Source organism: Peromyscus leucopus, chromosome 2 (genome assembly GCF_004664715.2).
Source record: "Peromyscus leucopus breed LL Stock chromosome 2, UCI_PerLeu_2.1, whole genome shotgun sequence".
Taxonomy (NCBI): Eukaryota; Metazoa; Chordata; class Mammalia; order Rodentia; family Cricetidae; genus Peromyscus; species Peromyscus leucopus.
The window spans coordinates 31,043,285-31,055,638 of NC_051064.1; the positions used below are offsets into that span (position 1 = coordinate 31,043,285).

At 40.5% G+C, this 12,354-nt stretch overlaps 1 pseudogene; it reads right to left on the reverse strand.

Moving 5' to 3' along the window:
- Positions 1–2,170: 2,170 nt before the first annotated feature.
- LOC114684045 lies at positions 2,171–2,714 on the reverse strand (annotated as a pseudogene).
- Between the last annotated feature and the right edge of the window lie 9,640 nt (positions 2,715–12,354).

The window sequence follows — 12,354 nt, forward strand, 5'->3', positions numbered from 1 at the left end:
CAGCACCTGCCTCCAGGTTCCTGCCCTGTTATAATTTATGTCCTGACTTCCTTTAATTGATGAACAGTCATATGGAAATGTAAGCCAAATAATCCCATTCCTCCCTAACTTGCTTTTTAGTCATGGTGTTTCATCACTGCAATAGAAACCCTAAGACACAAGAACTAACCTGGTCAGCTACCAGCCACATTCCTGAGCTTCAGTGCTGAAGCTTTTTCCTCTAAGTGTTGATACAGCTAACATGGATTTCTTCTATTTGGATTAGACCCACAGTCTTCCAGGATGAATAATTAGCTGTGTGACTAGTAAAGGAAAACTGTTCCTAGGAAGGGGAAAAAGAAGTGTAATACAGGTGGTCCAGTTCTATTTACTTTTAGAGGAATCCATCTGGCTTGGCAGTTGGAAAAATGAATTGGTTCAGAACAAGACAGCAATAGAAGGTTAAGTAAGTCATCTCCAAGATTCTGCCCATCTTCTTAAGGGGAAGACACGGGGTTGTTTCAGGATACTTTACTTTATTAGCAACTATTCCTTCAATGCCTTCTTATTTATTTATTTGTTTGTGTGTTTGTTTATTTATTCTTTGTGTCTTTCACATCACGTATCTTGATTCCATTCATCTCCCCATCCCATTGCATCCACCCTCTGCTCTTGCAACTTCCTCACCAAAATAAAATAAAATAAAATAAAATAAAATAAAATAAAATTTTCTTCGAAGGCAGCTGAACAGGCAGAGGGCCGATGGCTTCTGTTGTGCAATGGAACAGCAACTGAAAGCTCACGCCTCTCAATAGTAGACTGGCATTTAATAGAGGAATGTGGAGAAGAAGGGGATGCTGAGATGAAGCCATATATACACAGCCAAGAAGAATGGACAGCTGAATTCAAAAACCGTCAACAATTTCCAGAATTTAAAATCCTGAATCATGACATGGCACTAGTGGAATTCAGGTGTTTCTGGTACATGGACTTCTCTCACCCAATGTGAGGTTGAACTGTTGACCTTGTGTACAACCTACTTCACAAATGAGTCTGTCAGATACGATAAGCCTATAGGCTGAAGATGATGCCCCAACACTACGGAGAAACCTCAGGTGACTGTCCAGGCAGCTGACTGTTTCTGTCAACTCACAAAATTTTTGGAAGTTGCTTGTGTGCACTTCCTGTTTTTATTTTTGTTAGCTAATATTATTTCCTTCTTGGGTCTCTGAGGGAGTTGAAGATTAGTTAGTTATTGTTGAAGATTAATTAGGATAGAAAGTGAATTAGATACATTTTGGACTTACTAAAATAGGATAGATAAGGGAATTATTTTCTCTGATTTGTCAAATACAAATGGACTAGACATCGTTTAGGTATTTGTTACTTGTATATATTGTATATAGTTATTATACTTTTGTGTATAGTTTTTCTTTTGTTAGTTATAATCTTTTGCCTTTTTTCTTTTTATTAAAATAGAAAAGGGGAAATATGGTGATATTTTATTTGTACTGAAATATGATTTTAATTGTATGTTAATAAATAAAGTTGCCCTGGGGTTAGAGCTATTAGAGCCATAGCAAGAGCATGGTGGTTAGAAGAGCTAGGTAGATTTCTGTGTGTTCAGGGATACAGCCAGCATTGGAGACATACGCCTTTAAGACCTGGAAGGCGGTACTTACAGGCAGTGATGAGGCAGTCATGTGGTTGGGTTTACAACCAATGAGAAGGCAGAACAGAAAGACTATTTAAAGACAGACACACAGGAAGACGCTCTCTTTTGGGGAAGCTAGGAGCACTGCAGGAGGTAAGATTTTAGCTCTGAGCTCTGACCTCTCGGCTTTCTCTTTTACATTGGCTCTGTGTTTCTTTTTTTAATAGACGACTGGTTACATCTACAGAGGGGTGGAGCCAACTCTGTGTAGCCCTATCCTCTGGCCTTTGGTGTTATCAGGAGCCATAGCTTATCAACATAGATCATAGCTGCAGCAGGGCCATAGACCCAGACATAAGCCTCAGCAGTAAGTAACCCCAGCCCAGTCATCACCATGGCCACAGGTGGCAAGCAACCCCTCACCTCAGCCTGTACTTTCACCTCTTCAGTTCTGCCTCTCTCCACAGGACATATGAACCATTCTGCCTCTCTCTCTTCCATACCACACCATACATTTGCTTACCATAATAGCTGGGCAGGGCTGTGCGTTCTCCTTGGCACCAGGGCAGACTACCAGGGCATGTCTCAAAGCTCTTTTTTTTTTCTTTTTGTGGGCAAAGGGACACACAGTGTTTATTTGCCACAAGGGATCTGCTCACACTTTGGGAGTGGCAGAGAATTCCCAGCCTTCCAGCTTGCCAATCTTGAACAGGGTTGCCGTGGTGCCCATGTATATGCAGCCAACAGCTACAGTCCCATATCTGTGAGCATTCGCTCCCAGGATCAGGCCCCGGCGCAGCCTCCAATGAAGTAGTTCAGGGGATCATCTGGCTTCTCCCGGACCTGGACACTGACACACAGGTGGCTATACCAAACATAGCTCCGACAGCAGCTGCCGTGCATGTGTACTGGCCAGCCCAGGCCCTTGCTTCCAGGTGGGAATCTGCTGGGTTGAGTAGACGCTGTAAACTGAGCCTATTGCGCTCATGAGGCCGCCTAATGCAGTGGTGATGTAGGTCTTGTGGTGACAATGAGTGTTGTTGCCTGGAGGAGCCGCTGGGCCATGGCTGTGCCTGGCCATGCTCGCTCCAAAGACCCGTCTGGGGGTCAAGCTCAAGGGCAGCCGGCAAGACCAACTCTCTTAAAGCTTTTTTTTTTTTTTTTTTTTTTTTTTTTTTTGGTTTTTGGTTTTTGGTTTTTTGAGACAGGGTTTCTCTGTGTAGCTTTGAGCCTTTCCTGGATCTCGCTCTGTAGACCAGGCTGGCCTCGAACTCACAAAGATCCACCTGCCTCTGCCTCCCGAGTGCTGGGATTAAAGGCATGTGCCACCACTGCCCGGCCTTAAAGCTCTTTTTTAATAGTTCATGGCTTGGTTGAGATTTGGCCCAGCACTGGTTGTTTAAATAAAACAAACCTGATGTGTGATCCTAATTAATCTTAACAGTCAAAACTAGGAGTCAGCTATTATAGTGAAAGCTGAAAGAGAAGCAGAGCAGCAGCCACAGTCACTACTTCTACAAAATCTCAGACCAAAAGGGGTCTGATCCTGTCTCTACGAATCCTGAGACTGAATGGGCTAGAGATCCTGTCTCCACCCGCCTTATATTCCTTTCTCTGTCTCCCATGTACTGGGATCAAAAGCATGAGTCTCCCAAATGCTGGAATCAAAAACATGAGATCCCAAGTGCAGAGATCAAAGGTGTGAGCAACCAACATCCAGCTCTATTTCTCTTTTAGACTGAATCAATCTCATGTAGCTCAGGGTGGCCTTGAACTCCTGATCTTCCTGCTTCCTCCTCCCAAGTACTGGGATTAAAGGTGTGTGCCACCACTGCCTGGCCTCTATGGTTAACTAGTCGCTAACTCTGCTCTCTGATCTCCAGGCAAGCTTTATTTGTCAGTCCACAAACAAAATATCACACAACACAAACCAAATCACCTGACTAGCCTACCTGTCCACCACCCACTCACCCACCCATCTACCCCCCCACTCATCCACCCCCCCACACACCCATGTATCTAGCCACTCACCCACCCATTAACCCACCCACTCACCCACCCACCCACCTACCCAACCACCCACCCACTCACCTAACTAACCATCAACCCTCCCCACTCATCCACCCACCCACTCACCCATCAAACCACCCATTCACCCACCCATCAACCCAGGAAACAAACAAGCCTCAAAGATTCCCCAGATGATTTAAATATGTCTCCTTCTCTGGCTCTTGGTCAAAGGTCCTCACACTTCATCCTCTACCATGCTCGTGAGGAGTGTGTTCTTCATGGTACGTTCTCACACTCAAAAGATTCTGAAGCAGTTGTTGTGACATTTGTGGTGGGTCCAGGTGATGCTGAAGCTGTAGGTTTTAGTATATTTTGAGAGACACTGGTGGAGGTGGTTAGCATATATGTGAATACCACAAGCTTCTCTCTACTTTTTTCCTTCCACTTTTATCTCAGTACAATATATTCCTCCATAGGCTTATCTGAGAGGTCCTGAAAAAGCAAATTGGATCATATGAACCTCTGTGTCCCTCATGTTGCTCTGTTTCAGATTCTCCCTAAGAGTTTCTAGAGAATTAGAGAAAATCCAAAGTCTTTCACCACACTATGCCTTTTTCTGGGATCTGGCCTGTCTCCCACTTGGAGAGTATCTCTTGTAAACAAACTGTATAGTGATACTAGTAACTGTGATGGTGAAGGATGATGCATGCTCCTTTGGGCAATGCTTCACCTGCCCACTCATAGGCAATACTTGATTACAATGAGCTTTTCTTTCCTGTCTCCTCTTATAAAGGTTGGAACACTTTCCCTTTATTGCCAGCCCTGGGACTCCTCATATGTACCACAATCTTTTCTCACAAGTCTGTATTACCTGATACCATATCCTTTCTTACTTAGACTACAAGTGTGCACAAGACAGGGATATGTGAAAATAAATTTTTGCATTGATTATTAAATAAGTAAGTAGATATACATATAACATAAAAGATAGGACACTTTCATAGTTTGTTCCAGTACTTCATTAAAGACAAGCAGTGTGTTTTATTCAGTTAAAGAAATACAAAGATATTATGAGCCTTTTTGTTCTACCTATAATCCTAATTATAGAGGTGTAGATTACCACTTCTAACTAACTAACTGTGGTTCCAGGTTCCTTACACATACTAAATTATACATACAACATAGCCACTGTTATTGCTGTGTTTTGTAGATGACAAAACAGCATTAACTAAATGTCTAACTTGTTCAAAGTAGCTAAGGACATGAGACTGTTAGCCAGTTCCAGAGGTAGGTCTCAGACCTTTATTATTCATGTACAATAGTCCACCTGAGAAAAGCAACCTGGAGTCTCCTCACAGAATTCCCATATAAATTAAAAATGTCTTCTTTCCTTTAGTTCTAAGTAAGCTTTCAGTGTTGGTGCCAAGCATCAAGTCCTCATGGTTTTAGCAATTTTATCATTTTGAAATAAATACAGTGATTACTCCATTTTGATGCAACTAGGACACTCAGGTGTCTTCAGAAAGCATATTGCATTTTGCACAAACTATCTGTCATGCAACTAATCTCTATCTTGCTTGTATTATTATTTTTTAACCAATCATTAGTTAATGGAAGTGCTTTTAAAAATCATTCTCAATAAGCCAAAGCATTTAAAAAATAATTTGCTCAACTTCAGAGAGGTCCAGCGTCTCAAGTACAAAACTGGCAATTAATGCTCATTGTTTGAATATCCCAAAATGGTTAGATGTTTCCATGAGGGAGAAATTTGAATTGCCCACATTTGGTACCAGGTGTTTGAGTAAAGGGTGTTATTTGTCTTGAGATGTAATTGGGGTCAGATATGTAGTAAAGAGGTTTAAACTATTATTACTGGGCCAGCCTCAACCCTCTTCATCAGACTCTGGCTCCATTACCATCACTAACAATCATTTTCTTACTGGGAGTTATCAATAAGATTATATCTATTGTCAGAACCTGTTAGCCAAAAAATTAACTCAGCATGTGAAGTTCAACAGCTCCAGAGTTTATGTCATTCAGCAGGACTCTGAACAGTGCAGACACAGACACACACACAGTGGGAGGAAGGCAAGAGAGAAAAAAAAGTAATTGTGACTAGATGCATATTAAATTATGTATAGATGCAAAAAGATTATTTTGCTTTGGAGTGTATGTACCAATGATCTATACCCTGCTGCAGCCAAGTTAAAAAAATAGTTAAAAATTTATTTGTGGATATGAAAATTCCTTTATTTGTGGGAATCATGTGAAGTGATTATTGACTTTGGTTTAAGATAACAGCACTGTAAAGGAAGGAACCAGGTTTTTCAAAATGTAGAAACTTTAAATAACATTATTACATTAAAATGTATGCAATGACTTTATATCCCTTAGTATCAGGCATATAGAAATTATCAGAATGTTGACTAAAATGGAGGTCTACAAACTGAATAATAGCATTGACTGTGTTTTTGAAAAACATGCAGTTGTGTCAACCTGTGTAAAGTGTGTTTTAGTGCTTTTGGTAGCTCTTTACCACGCCTAACCTTCTTTCATAACATGGGATTCCCAATGTTGCTAGATACCAGTTTAATGGTATATAATTGTCATGCTCTAGATTCTTTTACTAAATAGCCACTTTAAAATTTTGCCTAATTGTTCATAGCTCACAGGTTCCTGTTAGGAACTCTCTTTCCACCTGAAATTATTTTAATGGTTCTCACTTTAACTATGTCTTCACCATCTGTTATTCCTTTTATTTTAAATGCTAAAATAAATTAATTTAAAGTATCATAAACCAGCTATTTTATGTTTTTTAACATTTCTGTCCAGGTCCTGACTCCCAGTTTAAATGTGCATTGTTGAACTCCAAAAACATCTGGAGCCAAATAGCTGTCCTTTGACTTCTGATTTGGAATTCTTCCCAGGGAAGAGAAGAAATCATTTTTAAATGATTTCATTACAGATGACACCCATGACTCCTCTCTGCCTGTTTAACGTGTACTGTCATAATTAAACTTATAAAACAGTAGTGATTTTAATCTAATGTTATCAAGGTTTTGTTTTTTATACTTGAGACATTTTCTTCTCTAGCATTTTCCAAAATACAAAATATTAGCACTTGGAGTTTAACTAATTGAACACACTTTTTTTTTTTCTTTCTAGATTTTAGCAAACAGTTTCTGGAGTATAGGTAATGGTTGTGACATAGTTGGCTGATGTGTCCTGGTGGCAGGAGGAAGTCTGAACTACAGAGACACCACAAAGGAAGGGGATTAGATGGGACTTCCATCTTAGCCTCTGACAATGTCGGACAGAGCTTATTGTGAGAACCAAAAAGGGTCTCCCCAATGAGGTTCTCATCCCTAGGACTCTATTGGTAATGAACACCAGATGCATTGGTAGCCCTGACAAAGTAGGACTTGGTGTTCAGCAGTATCTGGTGGGGCATGTGTCCATGTCTACACCTGGACTTGCTACCACATACTACTAGTACCTGGTATTGCTGGGCCTGTTCTGTGTTCTTGCCACCAGGCACAGTTCAAAATTTAGTGCTCTGGTTACAGGATAGCATTTTAGGGGATGGCTTTAGGGTGCCAGAGCAGAGTCATCATTTCTTTCCTACAGAATTTAAGGTGATTGGTGACACTCATTGCAGCAGCTAATTGTAACTTTGGGTGCACTTGTGCTACCCTATCTCAAACCATCTTACTTAACTCAAAGATTTCCCTGGAAACAGAATGGTCTGGAAGTGAATGGTACTAGCAACAGACAAACTGAAAGCTGGGAGAGAAGACATGGAGGGATAATCTGGCTTTTATTAGACAGTAGCAGATACTATAAAGAATTCATTTAGGAGTCAATCATAAAAGGAAAAAAAGTTTTCAAAGGACAACTGCCTTAAATGTATAACTGATATTTTTAAATGAGCAGAGAAAATGATATTGTATATTGAGTAGAAAAAATACTAGGATCAAAATTCATCCTTCATTAAGTTAGAGAGTGCAGTGCAAATCAGAAGGACTTAGAAAAATAAGAAAAGGCCTAGCAGAGGGAAGAAGATGCACAAGTATGAGAAAGTGGGGGGTGAGATGAGAAGCATTCTAAATGAGCAGTAGTTTAAAAAAATCCTTTTGAAATTCAGCTGTCATGTCATCACCTGGGCTGTGGACTTCTGAGTGCTGCTGCTTCTCAATCAGTGTGTTCTTCCTTCCTTCCTTCCTTCCTTCCTTCCTTCCTTCCTTCCTTCCTTCCTTCCTTCCTTCCTTCCTTCCTCCCTCCCTCCCTCCCTCCCTCCCTCCCTCCCTCCCTCCCTCCCTCTGGGTTTAGAAGTAAAATGTCAGATTTCTCTTTCTTCACTAAAAGAACAACAAACAACATGGATGTGTGTGTGTGTGTGTGTGTGTGTGTGTGTGTGTGTGTGTGTGTTGTGTTTTTATTAAATCACAACTCAGAAAAATGGTGTTTTTTGTTTTACTTTTTTGTTTTGTTTCTCTAGAAACAAAAATAGAAAATAGATTTGTCTATTTTCTATGACCCAATCAGGTAGTGTTTTCAGCAATAGGGTCTTGCCATCAAGTTCTCAAGAGTAACCAAGAACATTGGTATTGCCAAAAGCCTATATTGCTTGGGAGTCTACAGGACCTTACTGACCAACAAGTCCAAAAGAAGTAACCTACTCTTGTAACTAGGCTTTTTACTTTTTATTCTTTGGTATCTTGGTAGGGCATTATTGTCTTATTATAGAGTAGCTCCATTTTAATTCTCTCTCTCTCTCTCTCTCTCTCTCTCTCTCTCTCTCTCTCTCTCTCTCCCTCCCTCTCCCTCTCTCCCTCCCTCCCTCCCTCTTCCTCCCTCCCTTCCTTCCTCCCTCCCTTCCTTCCTTTTTTCCTTTCTTTCTCTCCCTCTTTCTTTCTTTCTTTTTTTTTTTTGAGAGAGATTTGAGTAGTCTAGGCGGCCCTTAAATCTTCTAGGTAGCTAAGGATGACTTTGAACTTCTAATCCTCCTGTTTGAGTACAGGGTTTACAGGAATGTGCCCCACACCAGGTTCCTCTGGTACTGGAGACTGAATTCAGTGCTGGATAAACATTTCAGCAGCTAATCTCACCACAGCTCACATTTTGCTTTTTGTAGATTAACTTTGTTTATAGATGCTAAGCTGCCATCAACCTAAACTTTTAGAATAGATAGTAAACATTCAAGTGTGTTCAGTGGCCTGTTGGAAGTTTAAATAAGTAAAGCTATCTGTATGCAAACAAAACAAAACAAAAAAGTAAAACAAAAAACACCATTTTTCTGAGTTGTGATTTAATAAAAACACTTAATACACACACACACACACACACACACACACACACACACACACATCCATGTTGTTTGTTGTTCTTTTAGTGAAGAAAGAGAAATCTGACATTTTACTTCTAAACCCAGATTTCAAAGTCATGTATCTCGTTTTAAATTATGATACAAGCATAGAATTCAGCCTTGACCCCTTCAATTGGGAAAGAGACTTGGATTAGTTGGACTACTGGGTGCAAGTTCAGTCTTTGGAAGAGCTTTTCTTCTTTGTGGTACTGGAGAGAGAACATGGGGCCTTGTGAACACTGGGCAAGAGCTCCACCATTGAGCTCAATCCACAACCTTAGACACGAGCTTTGAAAATCGATTTTTTATTGCCCTGAAATAGGTGAAAATGTGTGGGTTTTTTTATTTGTTTATTTAAAATATGGTCTTGTGTGTCCCAGGTTGCCCCCAACTTGCTGCACAGCCAAAGTTGGCTTGGACTTCTGACCCTCTTTCGCGACTTCTTCGGTTACAAGTATGCACGGTCACATTTGGCTTTGTCTCATATTTACATGTAAATATTTTGCTAGAGTTTGACAGATTTCCAATTGTAACTTTTAATTCAGCTTGTATTATACTTGAGAAAGGGAAAATTCACTGGTTAATAACTCTTGTGAATTTATTCGGTTTACAAAGTGCCATGAATATTTGAAACAACATGCAGATTTTCACACTTTATTCTTTACATTTTTTTAAAATTTTTATTTTATGTGTTTGAGTGCTTTTCCTACATGTATGTCTGTGCACAACATATACATGCCTTGTGTCAGTGGAGTTTGGAAGAAGGAATTGGATAGCTGCAATCTAATATGGATGGTTGGAAGCCACCATTGGGTGTTGGGAACTGACCGCAGGTCCTCTGTCAGAGCCATCAGTGGTCTTAAGAATGGAGCCATTTCTCCAGGCCTTTTGCTCTACTTACTTTTAAGAACTAGAACAATTTCTATTTTTCCTGATAATACATTTTTGGCAAACTCCCTCTAGTGATTTAAATAAAAGAAATAATTATTTCTTTTTTATTAAATTAATTAATTTTTCCAGCCCAATCACAGTTTCTCCTCCATCCCTCTTCTCCTCCCAGTCCTTCCCCACAACCTCTGCAATGAGGGGCCACCATCCACTCCTCCTTTCTCTTCAGAAAAGGGCAGGCCTCCCAAGTATTATCAGCCAGTCATGGTATATCAAGTTGCAGTGAAACTAGGCACCTCCTCCTCTATTAAGGCTGGGAGAGGCAACCCAGGAGGCAGAAAGTCTCTCAAAAGCAGGCAACAGTCAGAGACAGCTCCTGCTCCCACTTTTAGGAGTCCCACAAGAAGACCAAACTACACAACTGTAATGTATGTGCAGAGGGCCTATGTCAGTCCCACACAGGCTCCATGATTGTTGCTTCAGTCTCTATGAGCCCCTATGAGCCAGGGGTTAGTTGATTCTGTGGCTTTGGGGATGTTCTTGATCCCCTCTGGCTCCCATAACACTTCATCTCCCTCTTTTGCAGGATTCTCCAAGCTCTGTCTAACCAATAATTATTCTTTATAAAACACAGTGAAAGGTGGATTCTCTGAAAGAGAGATATATTCTAATCTAGAAAAAAATAATATTAGGGAAAAGTTAACACACTCATACCTGGTGTTTTCTAGACTCTTGTACAAAAGACTTGCATACTTATTTTTTAATCATGATTTCAAGTAAATGTCCATTCTCATAGGATTATGCTAACTTTAGAAAGCATAGCTAACCTGGTAAATTCCATTTTGTTAAATAAAAGGCTGACAACTCACTTGTTAGTTGCCACACTGGAAGCAGGAGATTCCTACAGCTCTTTCTACTTCAAGGGATAGAAACCTGTGCCTTGATCACTTGAGGCTGAGTTCCAGACCAGATCCTATCTCAAAAGCAGATAAACAAAAACCAAAGTGCAATTCACTTGTGGCTTAAATGGTGTGTCTAGAGGTAAAGCCAACTTGTTCTGTCACCCCTCAATCCTTACGCATTGCAAGCTAGACCGGGTGAATATAGCAGTCATTTTGCTGTGTTGTCACAACAGAATAACCTCTAGGAACATTTCCAATAACTCCCTGCACTACTTCAGCATTCATATAACTTTATATGAATGTTAATTTGGGGTATATTATCCCTACCAACCTCTGAACTAAAGGATACATGCACAAATGAAAGTGCTTCTGTGTCGCAGAGAGTAGATGTTACTTACCAGGTTACTTATCAATACTTGTATCCAGTTATTTATAAGGTCGGGTTACTTATAAATCTAGCAACTTGTTGATAACCTGGCTCTACTGTTTTAAAGTGAAGAAAGTTAGTTTTGAAAATAAAAGTGAATGCAGCAATGCTTTAAATCTGTGGGAACAAACCTCATGGCTGCTGGCTGTGGGAATGGGGCTAAGGGTATGGGACTGGAGTGGTTAGTTGGGGGGGGTATAACCCCAAGGCTCTTGGTCCAGTTCCAGGAAAACCCCTCCTCTCTCCACTGTAGCTAATCTCCACATAGCTCAGACCTCAAAAGGCAGAGAAAACCAGTCAGGTTCTTCAAAGGATTCCCTTGTCTTGGAACCTCTATGTGGAGAAACTAAGAAGGCAAGCGAGCTTCTTAGTTTTTGTCAACTTGACACAAACTAAAGTCACCTTCAAAGAAGGAACCTCAGTTGAGAAGTTTCCTCCATCACATTGGCTTGTAGGCATGTCTGTGGGGCATTTTATTGACTTATGGTTGATATAGGGGGGCACAGCTCTCTGTGGTTCCTGGGTTGTATAGGAAAGCAAACTGATCAAGTAATGGAATGTGATTCATTAAGCAACTCTCCTCTGTGGCCTCTGTATTACTTCCTATCTCCAGGTGCCTGCTTTGAGCTACTGCCCTGGCTTGCCTCAATGATGGGCTGTGAGATGTAAGTGAGGAAACAAACCTTTTCCTCATCAAATTGATTTCGGTCACTGTTTTATCACACCAAGAGAAGACAAAGTAGGATTCAGAGGAAATGTCTGCAAACTAAAATCCTGTGCAGAATTAGCAAAGAGAAGTTGGGTGCCCTTCCACATCTCCTAGACTCTCACTGCCTCATCTTTCAGCCTTTTATAGGATCTCTGGAAGGTTATTACTTTGGAAAGAACAGGTAGTAATAAATCAGTGTTATTTTAATTATTTTCTCGTGATGTACTGGGAAGTTTTTAGAGAAACAGATCCAGTGGGATATGTATCTATTGCTATTAGAATGAGACCCAGAGAATAGCTGATGTAGTTCAGAATTCCTTTCATACATGTCCATGTGAAATTTCCTTTCCTTATAGAGACACCTGTAATTACATTATGTCCTGACTTTAAGACCTCACCTTAACTTATTTACACCTGTGA